A 19,685-nucleotide genomic window follows, 5' to 3' on the forward strand; every position below is an offset into this window, starting at 1 on the left:
TCCTCTCCGTTCCTGACCCTCCTCCAGCCAGCCTGCTCCCAGAAAGGCTCAATTAAGAAGGCATTTCCAGACCTCTCGGCGGCTGGCACCACAACATTTTTTGCATTCCCTCCTCTGCTGCTCCAGGAGGTGTGTGTGTGTGTGTGTGTGTGTGTGTGTGTGTGTGTCTCTCACCTGCCTCAGGAGTCCTGTGACCCTGCCTAAGAGGGATTTTCTCCTTTGACCTCACTGGTAGAATTTTCTCCAGGCTCTAGAAAGAATTCTCTTCGCTGTGCCCTGACTCTCCAGGACTTCTGAGCAGGCGCCGTTCTGAGCTCATGGGGATTCTCAGATAAGTGGGGTCTGGCCTCTGGGCTGGATTAACTACAGTCAAATGGGGGTGACACTTATGCAAGTACCCTCACCCTGGGAGAGCTGTGGTCCACGCGCAGGCATGGAGCGCCAGAGACCCAAGGAGGCAGCGGGTGATTAATTCTGACACCAGGCGCACAGGTCAGCGATAGCTTCACGCAGTAGGTGAGGTTGAAACCCGGGGCTCAGGAATGAGTCAGAGATTTGGGAGTGGGAGGAATGCCCATGATTTCGAGGCTCCTGTTGGCTTCATTTTTGGTCTGCGAATCATTTTCTCTTGGGTTTTCACACCAGTGAAAGCATTTCCTTTGCAGGGTGTGACCCGCCCTGGCTTCAGATACCCCTTTGGGCGGGGCCTTGCAGGAAGGACCTGTCTGGCTGCCAGAGCTGGACCAGATCTGCCCCCCAAACCTGGGAGACGCTGCCCCCCTCCCCTTTTCCTCTCTCCCCTCCAGTGCCCCTGGGGAAACTTATCCAAGTTCCAAAGAGTAAATTTAAGTCCTTGGCAGCCCTCCCACAGATGACTCCCAAATTATCCCATTCCAAGGCTGGTGGTGTGGGAGGCCAGGAGTTCAGTCCCGAGGACGTGGCCCGGTGGTCTGAGAGCTCCGGGCGCCATCTGCTGGCGGAAACCAGTAGGCAGCCTGGAGTGGGAGGGGGGGGAGGGCAGGACTTTACCAGTGACAGGGACAAGCCTGGTCTCGCATCCCTGACAGTGAAGGCAATTCACTGTCTCACCGACACGAGACAGAAAAAGGGGGAGAAAAGCGCGTGTCTGCGCGCGCGCGCGTGTGTTCTGAGTACGTGCGTGTGTGGATTCCTCCACGGTCTCCGCCTGCAGCCGGGCTGGGGGCAATCTGGAAGGTGTGTTGGGATGGTGTGCATGCTTCTGTTATTGTTCCCTGGGGTGAGTCTTCAAGTCTGTCTCCAGAGTAAAAAGACAGTAAATAAGAAGGTAATCAGGCCCAGATGTATCCCTTCAAGGGAAGCTTCCAGATGTCCTCTTATGAATCCTCACCCCAAACGTGGGTGAGGTGTGAGACTCTGTTGATTGCGTTTTCATTTGGGGAGAGTGAGACAGCGCGATCAAGGCCCAGAGCAAGAATACCGGTCTTTACTACAAACATCAAATGACCCTGTGATACAGACCCTACAGGTCATTTAGCTCACCCTCACCATTTGCAGAGTAAGAACCATGAATCCAACGGCAGAAGCGCGTGAGACATCCCATTAGACTACCTTTAAAGTCCTTCTCAACCATCAGTTCTGGACAAATCCCCACCGCAACCCAGCCCGGTATGTGTGCCAGGAGGATCCCGGGCAGCTGCTCCCTGCCTTGCCCACCTCTGCCTCACCTCTTCTCTCTATTCCCGAAGGAATTTCCTGGCCCATAAATCTTGAGAGAATTATTATTTCCTGTGGCATCTCTTCGTTGGAAAGTGTGGCTTTCTAGTTTCAGGCTCAGAACCAGATTGGGGTCACAGCTCTCAGGTGGGGGCAGAATTTCTCCTGGATGGTGGTGGGAAGGACACCAACCTTCCATCACCCCCTGAGGGGCTACCAAGGACACTCCTTACTTTTCCTGGCTCCCAACTAATGCTGCGGAAACAACCAGACCAGAAAGTTCTCTCTGCAGGTTGTAAGAACCGCCAAAAGACCCAGGAGAACTGAAGGGCTTGGTCCCTATGCTCACATCACCTGAAAGAAGGGGGAGGGGGGTGGGCGGGAATGGTATCTTCCTGTATTCTCTCCAAAACCACTGCCTCTGACTTAAGTTTCTTCCCCTCCACCATGAGCAAAATCTTCCGAAAACACAACTCAGCTCAAAATCCTGCAGGCAATGCCTCCTTTCTGCCTATAGGATAAGTCCAAACACCTTTACAGGGTCTTCAAGCCCCTGAAGACATGACCCCCACTTCCCACCAACACGTGGCTCCCTTGCCATGTTTCCACACATGTGACGAGTTCCAGCCACGTCGGTCCCTTCCCTGTTTCCGGTCCCTCTCCCACAGTACCGTTCTGCAACTACTGTCAGCCCCTGCTTCCCTCAACTTCATGCCCTTCCCTCTACCTCCAAACGTTGAAATCTTTTCTGTTTTTCGAAAGCCTATTAAAGGTCACTTTCTCCCGGAAGCCTTCAGGGATCTCCTCCCTCCAAAGTAAACAGAATGTCTTTTGGGTCTCCCAGAATGTATTGGGTCTGTACGCCTTCAGGTTCTTGTAGGCTCCTTTATTCTGCAGCCCCTCACCCACATGATTACTCCCTCTCTTAGATTTTGAACTTCTTGAGGGCAGGGGCAGAGTCTTGTTCTTTTGCATCCCCCTTCTCCCTTTCTCCCTCCACCCAATGACCCAGCACTGTTCCCAGCACTGAAGATGTTCTCGGGGGAACTTGTAAATGGTATTCAGATGATCCAATATTTTGACTTTTCTAACATCTCCTTCCCTCCCAAAAGGACACATTAACCCAAAAGAGCAGCTTACTTTGGAGAAAAACTTCTCACCACCATCATCCTTCTCAGAGGAGAACTTGGCCCAAAGCCCCAGTGTGCCAGCAGTCGCTGTGCTGTGAATGCCCCAGCTCCTGGCATGCCTGGTCCAGACTCAGGATCTGCAGGGAGCCTCATTCCAGAGCCGAGGACCTCCACTGAGAAGGAAGTAACCTGAGCTCTCAGAATTCATAGCTGGAGAACTCCAGAAGGAAGTCTCAACCTGCTGCATCCTCCATAGGTGCCTGGAGAGAAGAGGTGTTTTTACAACATTGGTCTAGAGATGGGCGTTGGGAGACAGGTACTAGCCCTGGCTTTGCTGTAACCAGCTCTCAAACCTGAGGCGAGTTCCCTCCCTGTCTGTATAATGTGGCGGCTGGCCTGGATCATCTTTAATGCCTTTGCAAGACTGACACTCGGGAATCGTAAGGACACGAACCAGGCAAGTGGCTCTGCATTCAAAAACCTTCACACATTTTGTCTCTACAGTTTTAAAATGAAGTTGCATAGGGACATCCCTGGCGGTCCAGTGGTTCAGACTCCGCACTTCCACTGCAGGGCACTCGGGTTCGATCCCTGGTCAGGGAACTAAGATCCAGCATGCCACTCAACGGGGCCAAAAAAGAAAAAAGATGCCAGAGTTGTGTTGATATCAAACAGTTTCGGTCATCCGAAGTTTTCATGAAAAACCTCCAGCCAATAAATCATTTATTTCCTGATCTTTTGAGATGTTAGATAGTTGCCATTGTATATCTGTGAAAGCTGAGATGGGAAAAAAATACATATATTCAGAGCCAAGATTTTATTTCCCTTAAATAATTTCTGTAGTCTCATAAATACCCTTTTCTTCATGCATTTGTCTAATTTTCTTCTTGGGTTATGTTCCTTAAAATAGAACTGGTGGGCCAAAGAATATGGACTTTCTGAAGAGTTCTGATATTTCAAAACTCTTCTTCTGAACTGACCCCCTTACAGGGGCTAAGTCACCCAGGCTGCCTCTGGCATTCCCAACTTGATGAATGATGGGATGTCAAAACCGGAAGAGACCTTAGGGATGAAGATTTACAGATCGTTTAACAGATGGGAAAGCAGAGGTCCACAAAGGGCAAGTGTCTTTCTGCAATTTCTTACAACCTGGACCCGGAAATCCATCAGCTTGGCCAAGGCTTCTCAGGGTTTCAGACATATATGCAGCAAGCCTGGACATTTACTGAGCTGGCATGTATGCCAGAGGAACGTCTAGCCTAAATGCCTGTATTAAATATAAACGTCACCAACTGTCCATCATCTCAACAAACAGAACTCCTCTCCCAGGGCTAAGATTTGGTTTTCCCTTGGAGGGGTGGTACTGAGATGTGAGAAACAGCTGCACGGGCTGTAAAATTGGTTTCTGGGGGGGACACTGTTGTGAAGCGGCTTGTAGACTTGAGGGTTTAAATGGTCTCATTAAAATGAAGGACCAAGCCCATGTCTGAAGCCCCCGGGTGGGTGGGACGAGCCCCCAACTTGGCTATGACGTCTCAGGCATCTGAGCCCAGAGAAGCCATGCGTGTGCCAGGAAAATTCCCCCACGGCTCTGGAGAAAGCCTTCCGTGGGGAGCAGAGGGGCTGGGGCAGCCCCGCTTATGCTAACAAGGCACTAAATTAGTGCATTACACACCTCATTTAGCACAACTGTGCAAAATCTAAAAGTACTACTAAATTTTCCTTCTGGGGTCAAGAATCATAAAAGGATAGATGATCAACCATTAATTAGCAGAGAAATTAAAGCTTGACGGCTTCTGTTCTATCCCTGCTTTCTTTCAAATGGCACAATTTGTTCAAAACGCTTTTGCAAAGCAGTCTTTCTTAGGAAACAAAAAAAGCAGCATCAGTCAGGAGAGTAGCTTTCTATCCTCTGTGACTCTCAGGGTGACGGGCCTTGCTTAGAGCTGACTATTCTAGAAGATGAGCCCTGGGCATTTCATCAAGGGAGAAGGAACTGGTCGTCTTCATTTCCTTATTTTTTCTATTAGCTTTAGTATGACATCTAGGTCTTATACTGGGAGCAACTTTTACAAAAGGGCATTCTTCTTTGTTATTTGCACTAAAAAGTCAATCACTCGGAAGGGTCTCAGTGAATTTTGCCAGATTCTGCAAAACAGACACTTCTGGGATGAAGGGAAGTCAACCTTTGGTTTGCGTTTGCCAGTGACTTTTGAGGAGAGATCTCTTAATAATTCATTGTTCCTTTTTTTTTTTTTTTTTTTGCGGTAGCGCGGGACTCTCACTGTTGTGGCCTCTCCCGTTGCGGAGCACAGGCTCCGGATGCACAGGCTCAGCGGCCATGGCTCACGGGCCCAGCCGCTCCGCGACATGTAGGATCTTCCTGGACCGGGGCACGAACCCGTGTCCCCTGCATTGGCAGGCGGACTCTCAACCACTGCGCCACCAGGGAAGCCCTCGCTCCTTTTCCCCTTCCTTTTTTAGCATGTGTATTTATATATTACAGAATGTTGGGTGTGGGGCTTTATATAATTCTCAGATGAAAGTCTTAAACCTTCTGGAGATCTCTCTGCCCGTTACTGCTACCCCAGCTTCGGTGCCCTTGTGTGCCCGCTGCGTACAAAGTGGGATATTTGATTATACAACAAAAGGTGCCCTGAGCAACAGTATAAAGGTAACATTTTCAGACCAATAAGTTTCCCCTCTTCTCCTCCCCAGGCCTTGGCTTTGCTAGAGGGCAGGTGAGCATCCCCAGAGAGTGAGGGAGGGCTGACCCCGAGGCTTCCCGTCATCACTAGATCCTGCCAGGCATCTGCAAATAAGTTTAAACAAAAGCCGAGAGGAAGGTTCAGCTCGCTTAAATCCTCGTGTGTTTTGGTCATGGCTTTGGAGGTATAAATACACCCAGATGTTTTAAACTTTTCCCCTGTTGCATATAATCACCAGAATCACTGGGGCTCTGTTCCTCTCTCCCCGCCTTGCAGGGACATGCAGTCTAATTAAAAGGGTTCTCTTTTGTTTCCCTAATAGCTCTCAGCCCTGGGGAGCCCAGAGCATTTGGTCAACTAGGCAGACCCTAACGTTTAAGACCCCACACATGGGCATGCCTGCACCATACATTCAAATGCAGCCTAGCCTCCTTAGGGAATTGAGGGGCTGGAGGGGTGATGCAGCAGGACCAAGCTCCTGGGGGGCATCTCCTGCGATGACTCTGGAGATGGGCTCAGGATGGAGCCTGCCTGGGAGGGTCTGTTTTCTAATAGCAGTTATAGGAGCTGTTGCTGGCCCTTCACTCACTGCGAAGGATCATTTCCTCCTCCCTGGGGCCTTGGCTAGAACATCCCTCTCTGGCCCCTTCTCTCCAACCTCCAGCCGCGGCCCATTCTGGCACTAAGCTCTAATGGGTCTCTCCTCCAGCCTCTTCTGCTCGCTGGAATCACTGCCAGCCCAATGCATCCCCCAGGCCACTGCACCAGTGATCTTCTCAACACACAGACTGAGTCACTCCCAGGCTTGAAATCATTTCCTGGTTCTCCGTTGCTTCCAGAATAAGGTGCAAAGCAGCAATCTCTGGCCCTAGCCTCATCTTTCCCCAGTTCCCCCTCTAGCTATCCTACTGGATTTCTCACTCTTCCTGTTCACTGCCTGCCTCTCTTCCTGCCATGCCTTCTACTCTCAACGTGCTTCCCACAGCTGGGCCTGGAAAAATCCAGCTGTCCCTTCAAAACCAAATCACGTGTCCTCTCCGAGGTGCAGCCTCCCTGAGGCTCTGCAGGCAGGTCGTCTGTCACCCCATTTTCTATGTCACATTCTATTGAAATGATCTCTGTGTGTATTTCCTTTCCAGACCATGAGCTCCATGAAAGGAGGGGTATGTCTCTTTCATCTCTGTGCCCCCTCCCCTGGGCACATTTCATGTACAATATTTACACTACCTCTGTAAGTATTGTATATGAAAGTGGGGAAATCATATATGACTATTTCACAGAATTTCCTGGGTCACTGAAGGCGATTTTTAACCTTGGTCACTCATCCTACTTTCCAGATCACTGCTATTTAGATGTTACCTTCTAGTGTCCAGACAACTGTCCGTGAGGGTCCCAACCCTGCAGCAGGGACCCCAGCAGGGCATGAGACACCGCAAGCCAAGGCCACTGGAGCATACATCCCCTCTACCAACACTCCTTGTCAGGGGACACCTGCAGGACAGGCTGAAACTGAAAGGGTCAAGGAACACCTTAGCTTAGAATGGACATGGATAAAAACACAATGCCTGGACCCCATCTCAGACGAATTAATCACCGTCTCTGGGTTGGGGTACAGACCTGAGTGTTTCTAAGCTCCCAATGTGCATACCAAGTTAAAAATCACTACTTTAGCCCCAAATAGTGGAAACCTTGCCACCCACTTTTGAACTCTCAAGAACATAACCAAAGCAGTCTTTCTGGGAGAGTGCTGTAAAATATTGCTACTCCCCAGCTATTTGAAGGAGTCAAATAGAGCTGGTACAAGTGACTTCTCATTATCCCAAACCAGCTGACTCCTTGGTCATAAAAAGGCAGGCAGAGGGATTAAGAAAAAACGCTTCCAGACTGAACTATTCAAAACCACACGGGACCTGAGCTCAAAGGACTTGGGATAGCTTTTCTGATCGCTGTTTTTCTCATCTGCAAAGTTGCAAAATGGATTTAGCAATAATTCCTACCACATAGAATATGGTGAAGGTTGGATATGAGATGTGAACGCATTCTGTAAACTGTAAAGGGCGGATGTTAATTGCTGTTATTTTGGTGCGTACTATACATTTCTGAGTTTATGGGAAACAGGGCACACGTCTTCTTCATTTCTGCACCCTTTGCACCGGACTCGTGTGCCTGGCTCAAGTCCTCCCCAGGGTGTATACTGAGTATGTGAATGAATGAGTGAATGAGGTTAAGAACGAGTGAGAAAACGAGTGAGGAAATGAACCAACGGATGTTTGAACACTGGAGTTCTGTGTCCCCAGATCCATACACCACAGCTCTGCCAGGCCATGCGACAAAGCTTTTCCCTCCCCTGCTTTCCAGCCTTCAGCTGACATGAGCCACACATGGAGCAACTTAACAGACAAACAAACATCTGGGGGCCAGAAGCACCGTCACACAACCCACCCTGGACCTATTCCCGAAGTTCAAGAAATGTGTGTAGCTTTGCAGTTTCCACTTGTGTCTCATGCCCTTCCCTTCTTTGATGCTGTAACATCAGGCAGGGGCTGGCCATGGCCAAATGGCCAAGGACAGAGGTCAGGGCAAGGAGCATGAGGAAATGGGCTTCACCCAGGCTATGCTAGCGCCTGAAGGGAGAAAGCTGACCTTGCTAAAGTATCTCTGGCCCACGGGCAGAGGCCACCAAACACAGAGGCTAGAAGCAAGGCTGCGGAGGTCCTGGAAAAAGAGCCCTGGACTTGGAATCAAAAGACACAGATTCAGTTCCAAGGACCACCATTCATCTTCCACGTGGCCTTGGGCAAGTCACTTAACCTTTTTGTAAAAAGGGGCTAATCACTCCTGTGTCACAGGGTTGTGAAGAGTAAACGGAAAAAATATTTCTGGAAACTCCTAACTTGCATCAAGCTAGCTTTAAACATTCATTCATTCATTCTTCAACAAAATTCATTTATGGTGACTTTCCAAGGACACAAGCCTCTCAATAAATCCTTCCTCCATTCTTCCCTCCCTTTCTTTTTCTCAGAGGGGGAAGAAGACTTGGGTGTTATTTGATTTAAACATAAAGGCATGAACCGATGAAACGATCATTGTTTTTCCTAAGAGAGCTTCTCACCCCCGCGCCCGAGAGGGAAAAGACAGAGCAGAGAGCTGTGCAAATACACACTTATCACCATAAACAGAAAAGCACACACATCTTCAAGATGATTTCTCTCAACAGCCTGGAAAAAGACAAATCAAATTAAACCCTTGATTGGAGAAGCCCGCACTTAGCCAGAGGAGTTTCCATGGTGCCAGATGTGTCTGAAAGGGCCAGATGTGTCCGACAGGGCCAGATGTGTCCGGTGGGACCAGGAGGTCTGGGACAATTCTGAGGGCGCTCCTCCGTGTTCCACGTTATCTCTCATTTCCTTTGGGAGCCCAGGAGACACAGCCTTCCCAAAGCAGCCTCTGAGGTGGCCTGTGAAGCTTTTGTCCTTGGCAGCAGGGAAATTTCTGCTTCAGTGGTTCCAAACAAGGCTTGCATTAACTCTGGGCCTGTGAGGAGAGCACGCGCGACAAAACCCAACACCGTGTCCCAGCCCTCAGACAAGCACAGAAACAAACCGTGCAGGAATTTTTCAGAATAGAATCATCCGCTCAATGTCACTGCATACATTTACCTACCTCAGTGCCTATTCACGGCCCCCTGTAAAGGGGGCTAGCAATAGAGATGGATCAGACAACATCTCTATGGCAACACCTCCACTGAAGACTGATGGCCGCCACAGCGAGAAGAGCGACGATCGTTTTTTTAAAATATACACAAATACAACACTACTGACCCCGAAGGACCCCTTGGCTCCTGGGACACAGGACGGTGTTTAAAACAATAGCGTAGGAGCCCGTGACAAGACTAATTAGGAGCACGAGGGGACATGCAATCTCAGGATGGAAAGTTTACACAAAGAATTAAGACCTGGAGCGTCCCAACACTGGAATTTGTCAACAGAGTTAACATTCTCTTTCCTGGAAACTCTCAGTCTGAAGCACTTTATAAGGACCTTATTCTAAGGGTGCCTCTTGGGACAGGGAGTGAGAGGTGGTAAAAACAAATCGTAGCCACCACCAGGCCTTGAACAGGATACTAAACCTAGCAGAAGGCTGGATCCCTCTAACTGGCCCACTCGGTGACCTTCCTCTGAGCCTTCACAAATCAGGATGTGTGGAAGGAGCAGCCTTCATGACCTCAGGATCAGAAGCCTTAAGGGCTTTGTGGTTCAGAAGGGCTGTGATGGTAGAAAGCCTAAAATGCTACTACTGAGGACCACCACCATCACCAAGAAGAAGAAGAAGAACGATGATGATGACGACGATGATGGTGATGATGGTGGACCGACGTGGATGCCATTTATAGGCACTTTCAGGAGGTCTTATTTATTGCACGCTTTAGAAAGAAATTGGGCGCCATCTCAGCAGAGCAGTTTTTCTAGCTGTCGAAAAGGATAAGCAAAGGAAAAATGTCATTTCATCTTGCTTCCTGATCAGTTGCTTTGTGTGTCACAGAAAGGAACAGAGGAGAAGTGAAGACCAAGCCAGGTCAGGGCAGACCGTTCTGTTTCCATTTTCCCCACTTGCTTTCCCCCTGACTTGCCTCTGGAGCTCTTTCCATAAAACAAGAAGTACTGCGGATTGTTAGATGAAAGAGTCCGCTGCGCCTACGGAGTTTCTATCCAGCGCCTGTTCTACCCAACACGTGAAAGGAATTAGCTGTAATAGGCCAGGCGTCAGGTGGAGGGTGTGAGGTCTCCTCTCCCTGTGACCCCGGTGTTCAGATTCCGTAGCTTTGAACAGCCTTATTTTAAGAAAGCTTGTCAGCGGAGAGCGGACTGCGGCTGACTCTTGCTTCTTTTTTCTTTCTTTTCTGTTCATCCTTTCCAAATACTTACTCCTTTAGGCAGTTGCAAGAATTTGTATCCTAATTTTCAGGAACCACAATAAAAACCTCTTTTTTTTTTTTCTTCTATTAAGTGAGAAGCTCTTATAGTTAACATACAAAGTAGATCATTGAACTCATTCCTTTTTCTAGGACCTATACTTCAAATATCGCCTATGGAATTTTAAAACTCTATTAACATAGTTAAAATACATCTTTTTATATCTGTTTGATATGTAACAAATATTAATGTCACTAGCTTATATTGATTCTCTACTTATTAGTATATAACCAATATATATTAGTTAGAATTTCTGCAAGGGCTACTAAAAAGGCCTGAATAAAGACTCAGAACAGTTAATTTAATTTAAAAGAACACTATTAAGTTCAAAAGCAGTTAATACAATTTTGCTCTCTCCATGAATTTTCATCTTATTTTAATTCCCTCTCCAACATTATCACAATATATATGCTTTAATAAACTGTATTTGTTTTAAGTGACTGCTACTACATTTTATAAAATCATTATAATTTTCTGCTCTGATAATATCACTTTTTAAAACTAAATTCCAACTTTTCTTCATTTTCACTCAGTCAGGAGTCAGTTTCAGCCCAGTAGAAAGGGATATGTGACCATGTGATTCAGGTCCATTGAGGATAAACACATGTTGAAAGCTCTGTTTTTCAACCTTGGGTTTTGTTCATTGAACTGATGACATTTGTTGTTTCCATGGGGTTTAGCACTTCCCAACCCCAGCTGTACAGGACTGAGCTTGGCAAAATGATTGATTGAGCTCCAGTTTCTTTTTTTTGCTTCTAAGGGTATTTGTAGATTAAGATTCAATTCACAGCACAAGTAAGACTTGCTGTGTACTTACCACGCTTTCCCATGTTTGCTGCCCTGAGTAGAGTTTGAACTTGCAAACAGGGCAGCCTCAAACCTGCTCCTCTCCTAAGAAGCAGAGGACCCAGAAAGAAGCAGCCACCATACTGCTTATTCCTTCGGCCTTCTAGTGAAGAGGAGGGTTCTAGGTCCTGCTCCCCTCTCCCTCTGCTGCCAACAAGGAAACAGAGGGAGCATCACTTTCTGAGGTCACACCAAAGATGTCACAATGTACAGGCCCCACTGGGTTCTCTGGGCACCTCCCTATCTTCTTACAACCCTTTTGAACTTCCAGGAGAAGTTTGAACACTCACAAGCACAGAAGCCATCAATTTAAAAAGAAAATTACACAGTCAAGTTAGGATTGAATGCTTAAGACAGGCATTGCCTACCGATTAGGTAACAATTGGGGAAAAGTTCAAGAATTTGTTGATTTCAGCAGACATTTACCCCACTTCAGAGTGTGTAGGTGTGTGTCGGGTGGGGGGATTCAACGGCAGGTGTATAACAGCCCTATCATGTTAGCTGTTAATATACCTCATCCAAATAACTAGGCAAGATCTTGCAGATCGTAAATCTCACTTTACGGATAGGAAAACTGAGGCCCAGAGGGGGTTGCGCGTTGTCCAAGTTCTCTTGGCAATCGAGGCTAGAAGCCAGGTGTGCTGGCTCTGCACCACATTTTGGTTTGGGGATTAACTTCATCGTCTCTTTCACAGGCTGTATTAGATTCCTGTGCAGCCGTTTCACACCAAAGGGTTGTGATAAGGGTCACGGCCAATTTCATTGACAAAATCCAATTTACTTTACAAAATCCATTTTTGCCCCTAGTAATATCCTGCTGACCTAGGCAGAGAGCTGTGAGGGTCATATGAATAACGGATGAGGAAGTGACCTGTAAAGTGATAGGTGATGTACAGTTACGAAGCACTATTGTTCCAGTGTTTCCTAGGGACCCTGGTCACAAGATTCGATAGCAGCCTCTCTCCACGCAGCCAAAGTTGCTGACTCAGCTCTACAGCCTCAGGAGCCAGAAGCAGAGACAGGCTGCATCTGAGGGGAGGGTGGGGTAAACCTATGTGGCCATTTGGAAAGCAGAAGCATTTTGATGCAACCAAACGACAGACAGAAAAAAATAAAAAACACATTTCTTTGTGTTTTCCTTCTTAATTACCAAATAATATCTAGTATAGTCATCCCCTCCCCTGCCCTGGGGGCCTGGGAATGGGGTGGGGTAGGCTCAAGAAGGGGTAAGGGCCAGAACGTGTGTTGCACAGACTGCCTGGTGCATGAGGATGTTTGGAGACAGCAACACCAGAGCAGCTGGGCCCGGATGGCCGCTTCACTGCTGCGGCTTTGTTCTGAGAGCAGGCTGTGGTCCAGGGCCCAGTGGACAAGCCAGCCCAGCTCCCTGCCTCAAGGGGAGCCCTTGCCTCACGGGGCTCCCAGGCCCCAAGACAGCATCTCTTCCGCGTTATAAGCAGGGCCCGCGGGGATGGCGAGAGTGAGTCAGGAGTTGAAGGTAACCACTGGGTTAGAAACGGCGTAGAGTCTAAGAGGACAGGCCGACCTGGCGGGAAGTGTCCTTGATGGAGACCTGTGTCCATGGCCTGGCCTGCCGCTCGTGGAAACTTGGACTCCTGCATCCCTCTCGGAGCCTGTGAAAGTAGAGACAGTAGTCCCAGTCCTGCCTTGCAGCTGCTGGGAGATCACTGGGGAAGGCATATCAGGAACCATTAGGTGGGAAGATATTTTTATTTATTTCCAACAAGCATTGACTAAGTTCTTTCTGTATGCCATGTACCGTGAGGGCACAGGGATTACAGAGATAAATATGACACCCCTTGCTCCGGAAGAGCCTTAAGCCTAAGAAGTGACCAGCACTGGGGCCATATGCCCTGCAGAGGCCAGTGCCTGAATGCTCTCGGGTACAGGAGCTTCCCTGCAGAGGGGAAACTCTTTGGGGCAGAGGCATGGGTTCTGTGTTTGCAAACCCACAGATGGAGCGCTTACAGGGAGAAGGAGAGCAGCTTAGCGGGGATCGAGGAGGCCTGGGGGGGTGGGGGGATTGCAGGCTGCCTAATCCACCTGTAGTATTGATTTTATTTCACATCCATCTAACAGATCATTCTACATTTCACTCATCTGAGCCTTGAAAAGTAGGTTCTGTTATTATTTCCATTCTACAGATGAGAAAAAGGAGGCCGGGAGAAGATTCCCTCCATCACACAGGGAGCTAGTAAGTGGCAGAGCGGGGCTTCCTCCCCTGGCGGCCCGGCTCCAGTTAGCTCGGTATAAACGCCTGTGCGCATAATCAGAAGAATCGCAGGAAGCTAGAGGTGGTCTCACAGGAGGAAAAGAGGTGGGGCTAGTTTTGTTCTGCCGTTTGAGTGGTTTTCATTAGTTTGTATTGAAAATTCAAATAAATAATTTAAAACTAAGCTACCAGCACTGAGGGTGTGGACAAGTGTGTGTTTAGCCTTAAAGCGGCGATTCTGACTCTGGGTCTATTGTGGTGGCTTGTCCAGGGCCGAGGTGCAGACGGCAGGTTTCTGATGTCCTCTTGGCCTCTTATCTTCCTCAGCCCGGCTCTGGGATCTACTTTTCCTCAGTCTCACCGCCTCAGCCTCACCGTCTTTTCAAACACCGAATTCTGCCTCAGCCCAGAACATCTGGGTCTAGGGGTTAACTTACAGAGGCCAGCTCCTTGAGGCAGAAGCATGGGTTTTGCCACTTTTTGTTCTCCTAAGGTTGGTTATATATTTAAGCCATCTCCTGCCACAAGCAAAGGGAGGAACCACCAGTCTCCTGGTCATCAGTTGATCCGAGTGAGCAAAGCAAGCTGAAGGTCCTGTACAGAGTATATTGCAGAGTGATGGTTCCAACCAGGGCAGTGGTCCCTGTGTCTGGAGAGTGACCTAGGTGCTGTTTATTCATCTTCATAGTCAGTCGGAAAGGGACTCACCCAAGGGTTGTCAAATAGAGACTGGTTACCATCACCCCAGGGGAAGGGTTACACCTGCTGCAGAGATGGGATAGGCCATGACCTTGGATGTCTGGTGCTCTACGTGGAGCAACTCCTGGGAGGCATTCAGCATGCTCACTCCCACAGAGGGGAGTGCCGATAAGCAGGTAAAGACTTTCCACGTGCCAGCCGAGCTCTGCCATGAGCACCACTGATACAGGCCACCCTGGCCATGGCCAGGACCCAGCGAGCAGCCCAGAAACCTGGCACCCAGCCACAGGCCACCACCATCTTCAGCTTGGATGGCCACCAGTTTTCCCTCTTCTGCAGCCTCACGGAGCCCAGAGCCGGGCCAGGCAGGCAGAGAGTGTGTGTTAAATGCCACCATCGTTACGGTCAAGGGGCACATCTACACAGAGCTTCTCCCCCACTGCAGACCGGTCTCATAACACACTCAAACCCGTGAGAAAGCCCAATGACCCCGAGAAATCAGCCAAAGGGGGAGGGGCACTTACAAACCGTGGCAGTTACAAAGGCTAGTCTCCCCTTTACTTGTTCTGCCTTTGCCTCTAAAGACATTGGAGCGAATGAAGAAGAAAATGAGAAACAAGAGACCAAGACGACCCCGCTCTGAAGTCTGACACGGGAACAGAAGGTCAGATTCCAGAAAGCCAGGGCAACCCAGCATTGTTATTTCAGAAAACCTCTGTCCTCTTGTGGACAAGTGGGAGTTCAAGGCCACAGGGAGACAGAGATAGGGGAGCCATTCAGGGCTGCACAGCCCGTTACTCTATCCTTGCTCTCAAATGACACTCCCTTCAGCCCTCACGACAGAGCCTCGGGGCCCCAGGGGCTTGGCTTCTGCCTACCCCACATCCCTCTCCAGCAAGGCTTCGATCTCCTGCCCAGATTCTCTGCCCAGACCCTGGGGATAACATCATGAAGACACTACTTCTACTTGGACTTCGCTGAAGGCATTGCCTTCTGCTTGGCAGATGTGATCTTTTCAATCCTCTCCCCAGAGGCCTCTGAGATGGGCCAGGCTGTGGAGGAGGTTGCTCTCCTAAGTTTAACCTTTCCGCCATCAGACTGGTGTGTGTCAGGGTCCCAGCCTTGGAACCAGGTCCCATGCTGGGTTTTGAAGGAACACTGACACTGCCTTGCACCATGAGGCAAGGCTACCGTACTGGGGCTTACAGTACAACTAGAAATCCATCAAGGTGCAGCTCCAATGCCACCTTCCCCATGAAGCTACTTCCAATTACCCAAAGCCACCAGCAGGATCGAATATCTCTCTCGCTCCTCTGTGCCCGCCACTGCACTCTGAACTCTTACTGTAGCACTTTTAAGTCAGCTTTGTGTTAAAGTTAGGTGTTTGCATGTCCAATTCGGACACCATTTCCAGTATGTGGGGTTTTTCCCCACACCACCAAGCAATTCTCGGACACCAGCTGAGTGTCCCACAATTCAACTCAATTCTGACGCTATCTACTCAGGGATAGCATCAGAATCCACAGGTTAAGGGCTCAGTCCCGCAAGGTTGCTGCCACTTCAGATGCCAATCACACGTCCAGGTTGTTACCTGTGCTTCTGACCAACTGACTATAAATCAGAGGTTCCCATGACCCCCTCCTTGGATTCAATTAATTTGCTAGAGTGGTTCACAGAACTCAGGAAGCCAGTTTACTCATTAGATTACCAGTTTGTTACAAAAGGATATGAAAAGATACAAATCAATTGCTTGATGAAGAGATACATAGGGCAAGGTCCCCAACAAAGAAGTGTCTGTTCCATGGAGTTGGGGGCCAACACAGTAGCATGTGGAAGCATTCTGGTTCACCAGCCTAGAAGCTCTCTGAACCCTGTCCTTTTGGGTTTTATGGAGACTTCATTACACAGGCACACCTGATTAAATTGTTGGCCTTTGGTGATTGAACTCAATCTCCAGATCCTCTCCCCTCCCCAGAAATCAGGGGGGTGAGACTGAAAGTTCCAACCCTCTAATTACTCGGTGGGCTCCACAGACAACCAGCCCCCATCTTTAGGTGCCTTCCAAAACTCACCTTATTAACATAAGACACATTTATCACTCTCCACACAGGAAATTCCAAGGGTTTTGGGAGCTCCAAATATATATTTATTATAAATCAATATCACAGCACGTATGTGAGCCCAAAGACTATGAGCTCCTTGAGGTCTAGGCTCAGGGCAGACCCTCGGCAAACACTGAGTGGTTAAATTAATAAAAGAACAGGTGCAGTAAATGCCACATTTCACTAATCTCCTGGACACCTATGTGGCGAAACCCTCTTTTCTTCATTCTACAAATTCGTATTGAGTTCTACTATATGCCAAGTACCATTCTTGGTTATAAAAGGAAACAAGACAGACACAAATGGATACCTTCATAGAATTTATAGTTTAAAAAGGAGAAGAAGAAAACAACAAACAAAACAAGTAAGTAAAATAGACTGAGAAATAGCAATGACTGGAGGAGAAAAAAGTGATGGAACAAAAGAAAGCAGGAAAGGGAGAGAGAGAGAGCAGGGGTGGGGGAGGATATGGGCTGGGCTTTTCCCTATGGAGGTCAAGAATGTCATCACTGAGAACACGTTTGAGAAAATACTTGAAAGATGTGAGAGAGGGAGCTACATGGACATCTGGGAGAAGAGCCTTGGAGACAGAGGAAAGAGTGTGTGCAAAGATCCTGAGGTAGGAAGATGCTTGGCGTTTTCAAGGAACATCCAGGAGTTCAGTGTAGCTGGGGCAGAGTAGGTGAAGGAAACAGTGGTGGGAGATGAGGCCAGAGGGATAATGAGGGCACAAGTCACACAAGGCCTGGTGGTCATTATTAGTAAAATAGGAAGACACTGAAGAAGAGTTTTGAGAAAAAAAAATGAAAACAGCGGGCTTCCCTGGTGGCGCAGTGGTTGAGAGTCCGCCTGCCGATGCAGGGGACACGAGTTCGTGCCCCAGTCCGGGAAGATCCCACTTGCCGCGGAGCAGCTGGGCCCGTGAGCCATGGCCGCTGAGCCTGCGTGTCCAGAGCTTGTGCTCCGCAGCGGGAGAGGCCACAACAGTGAGAGGCCCGCGTACTGCAAAAAAAAAAAAAAAAAAAGAAAAATACCCCAGCATAATCTAACTTTGGTTTTAGCAGGACCACTCAGGCTACTGTATGGAGAATTGACTGCAGTGAGTGGGGCAGTGCAAAAAGCTAGGAGGCCAGTTAGGAGGGTGTTGCAATAATCCGGGTGAACATTAACGGTGAGTTGAGACAGTCTGATAACATTGGACATGGTATGAAGTGGGAGGATTCTGGTACAATTTAAAGAGAGAGACAAGAGAATTGGCTGCTGAAATTGGATGTGGTATGTGAGGGGAAAAAAAGAGAGAAATTAGGGGGGACTGCAGAGTTTTGGGACTGGGCAATTAGGAGGATGGGATTGGCATTAACTGAGATGAGGAAGTCTGCAAGAGGAACTGCTCATTGACCATTATGCTGGTTTTAAGATGCCTATTACACATCCCAGCAGATTTGCAGATAGGCAGTTGGGTATCCCAATGTGGAGTTAGAGAGAAGTCTAGGCTGGTGTGGAATAATGGCCACATCCGAATCTCCAGAATCCACGAATGTTACTTTATACAAGAAAAGGGACTTTGCACATGTGATTAAGTTAAGGATCTTGAGATGGGGAGATTATCCTGGATCATCTAGGTGTGATCTCAGTGGTTCATATAAGAGGAACACAGAAGAAGTAAGAGTCAGAGGAGAAGGGGATATGACGGTGGAAGCAGAGATCAAAGTGATACGGCCACAAGACAAGGAATGCTGGCAGCATCTAGAAGTGGGAAGAAGCAAGGAACAGATTCTCACAGGAGCCTCTGGAGGAACCAGCTCAGCTGACACTTTGGTTTTAGCCCAGTAAGACTCATTTCAGACTCTGACCTCCAGAGCTACAAGATAATAGATTTGTGTTATTTTAATATAATAAGCTTATAGTATTATTATAGCAACAAAGGAAGACTAATACCATTGGATATATAAAATTGAAAGCTTATTATTTAAAGCTATAAGAACAATGAGTTTTCCAAGGGGCCAATTATAGAGACAAGAAAGGGATCCAAACACAGAGACCTGGAGCAGTTGGGGCTGTGAAGAGGAAGGAGCAGGAGATACTGAGATGAGGTCGAGGGTCCAAGAGGAGGAAATCAAGAGAGTATGATGTCTAGGAAGCAAAGTGAAAGATGAATTTCAAGCGGAGGGAATGACTCCCTGGGTGAGATGCTGATGGTCAAGAAAATGAGAAGTGAGCATTGGCCATGGGATTAAGCCACATGGAGACCCTTGGCGGCCTTGATAAGAGCAGTTTGGGTAGAGAAATAGGGTGACGGTGAGTGGGAAAAGAGTCTGGCTGGCGGATCAAGCAAGAATTGGAGGAGTGGAATTTGGTGAGAAGGTGAGAAGGCAAATCTCTTAAGGTGTTTGGCAGGACAGGGAAGGAGAGAAAAAGGGCGATAGTCCAAGGGGCTTTGGGACTCCTACATATGATTTCTGTTTAGGCTGTTGACAATGATCTAACAGAGAAGGGATAGTTGAGGACACAGGAGAGGAAAATAACTGGAATAATGTCCTTGGGTAGATGAGAGGGGCAGGATCTAGTTATTCCAGCTCAGACTGCCTAGACTCAAAGGGCTTCTCCTCCCTCTGGATTTGTGATCCACCCCACCATCCCCTCTCCAACCAGGCCACGGAGGCACCTCCCTGCCCCTGCCTGAGCAGGGATCTCCTGCTTTCTTGAGATTCTCCAGCAGTTTGTCTCTAGCCTGCTGAGCTTGCTGGATGGCGGTGCTCCCCATGGGAGGGGCCAGAGTCGTCAGGAGAAAAGCCACTTGGCAGTCAAGGCCCTGCCTTACCTCTACCCAACTCTGAGAATCCGCTGCTGGAGAAGATCCTGAGAATCTGCTGGAACAACTCCACCCCACTGACATGTTCTGAGAGCTAGTATACTTGGAAAAGCCCAGCTCCACCTAAGAATGACATTTCAACTTTATACAAAAACATGGCTTTTATGGTCAAGCATGACAAAAAGGCTGTCTTGTTCCATTTTTTCCCCCACTTTTAATGACCTCAACTTGTTAGTTTCCAGTTTCTTAATTACACCCAGAATGTTTCCCCTGCCTTTCATAAACTCCTTCATGTCAGTCACCTGCAGCATTCTTCATTGCCTCTCCCTCCATATTAGGTGACATCTCATGAGGAGGTTAGACAGCCACTGGGTTCCTCTGTAAGCACGGACCATTGGCGAGGACACACATGGTCTTCTGTTTTTATAATCATATGCATTGTGTATTTTAAGTTATGCATATTCAATACCTCTGCATCAGGTCTTGT

This window comes from Monodon monoceros, unplaced genomic scaffold (assembly GCF_005190385.1).
Source record: "Monodon monoceros isolate NGI ecotype Baffin Bay Population unplaced genomic scaffold, NGI_Narwhal_1 Super_Scaffold_11, whole genome shotgun sequence".
Lineage (NCBI taxonomy): Eukaryota > Metazoa > Chordata > Mammalia > Artiodactyla > Monodontidae > Monodon > Monodon monoceros.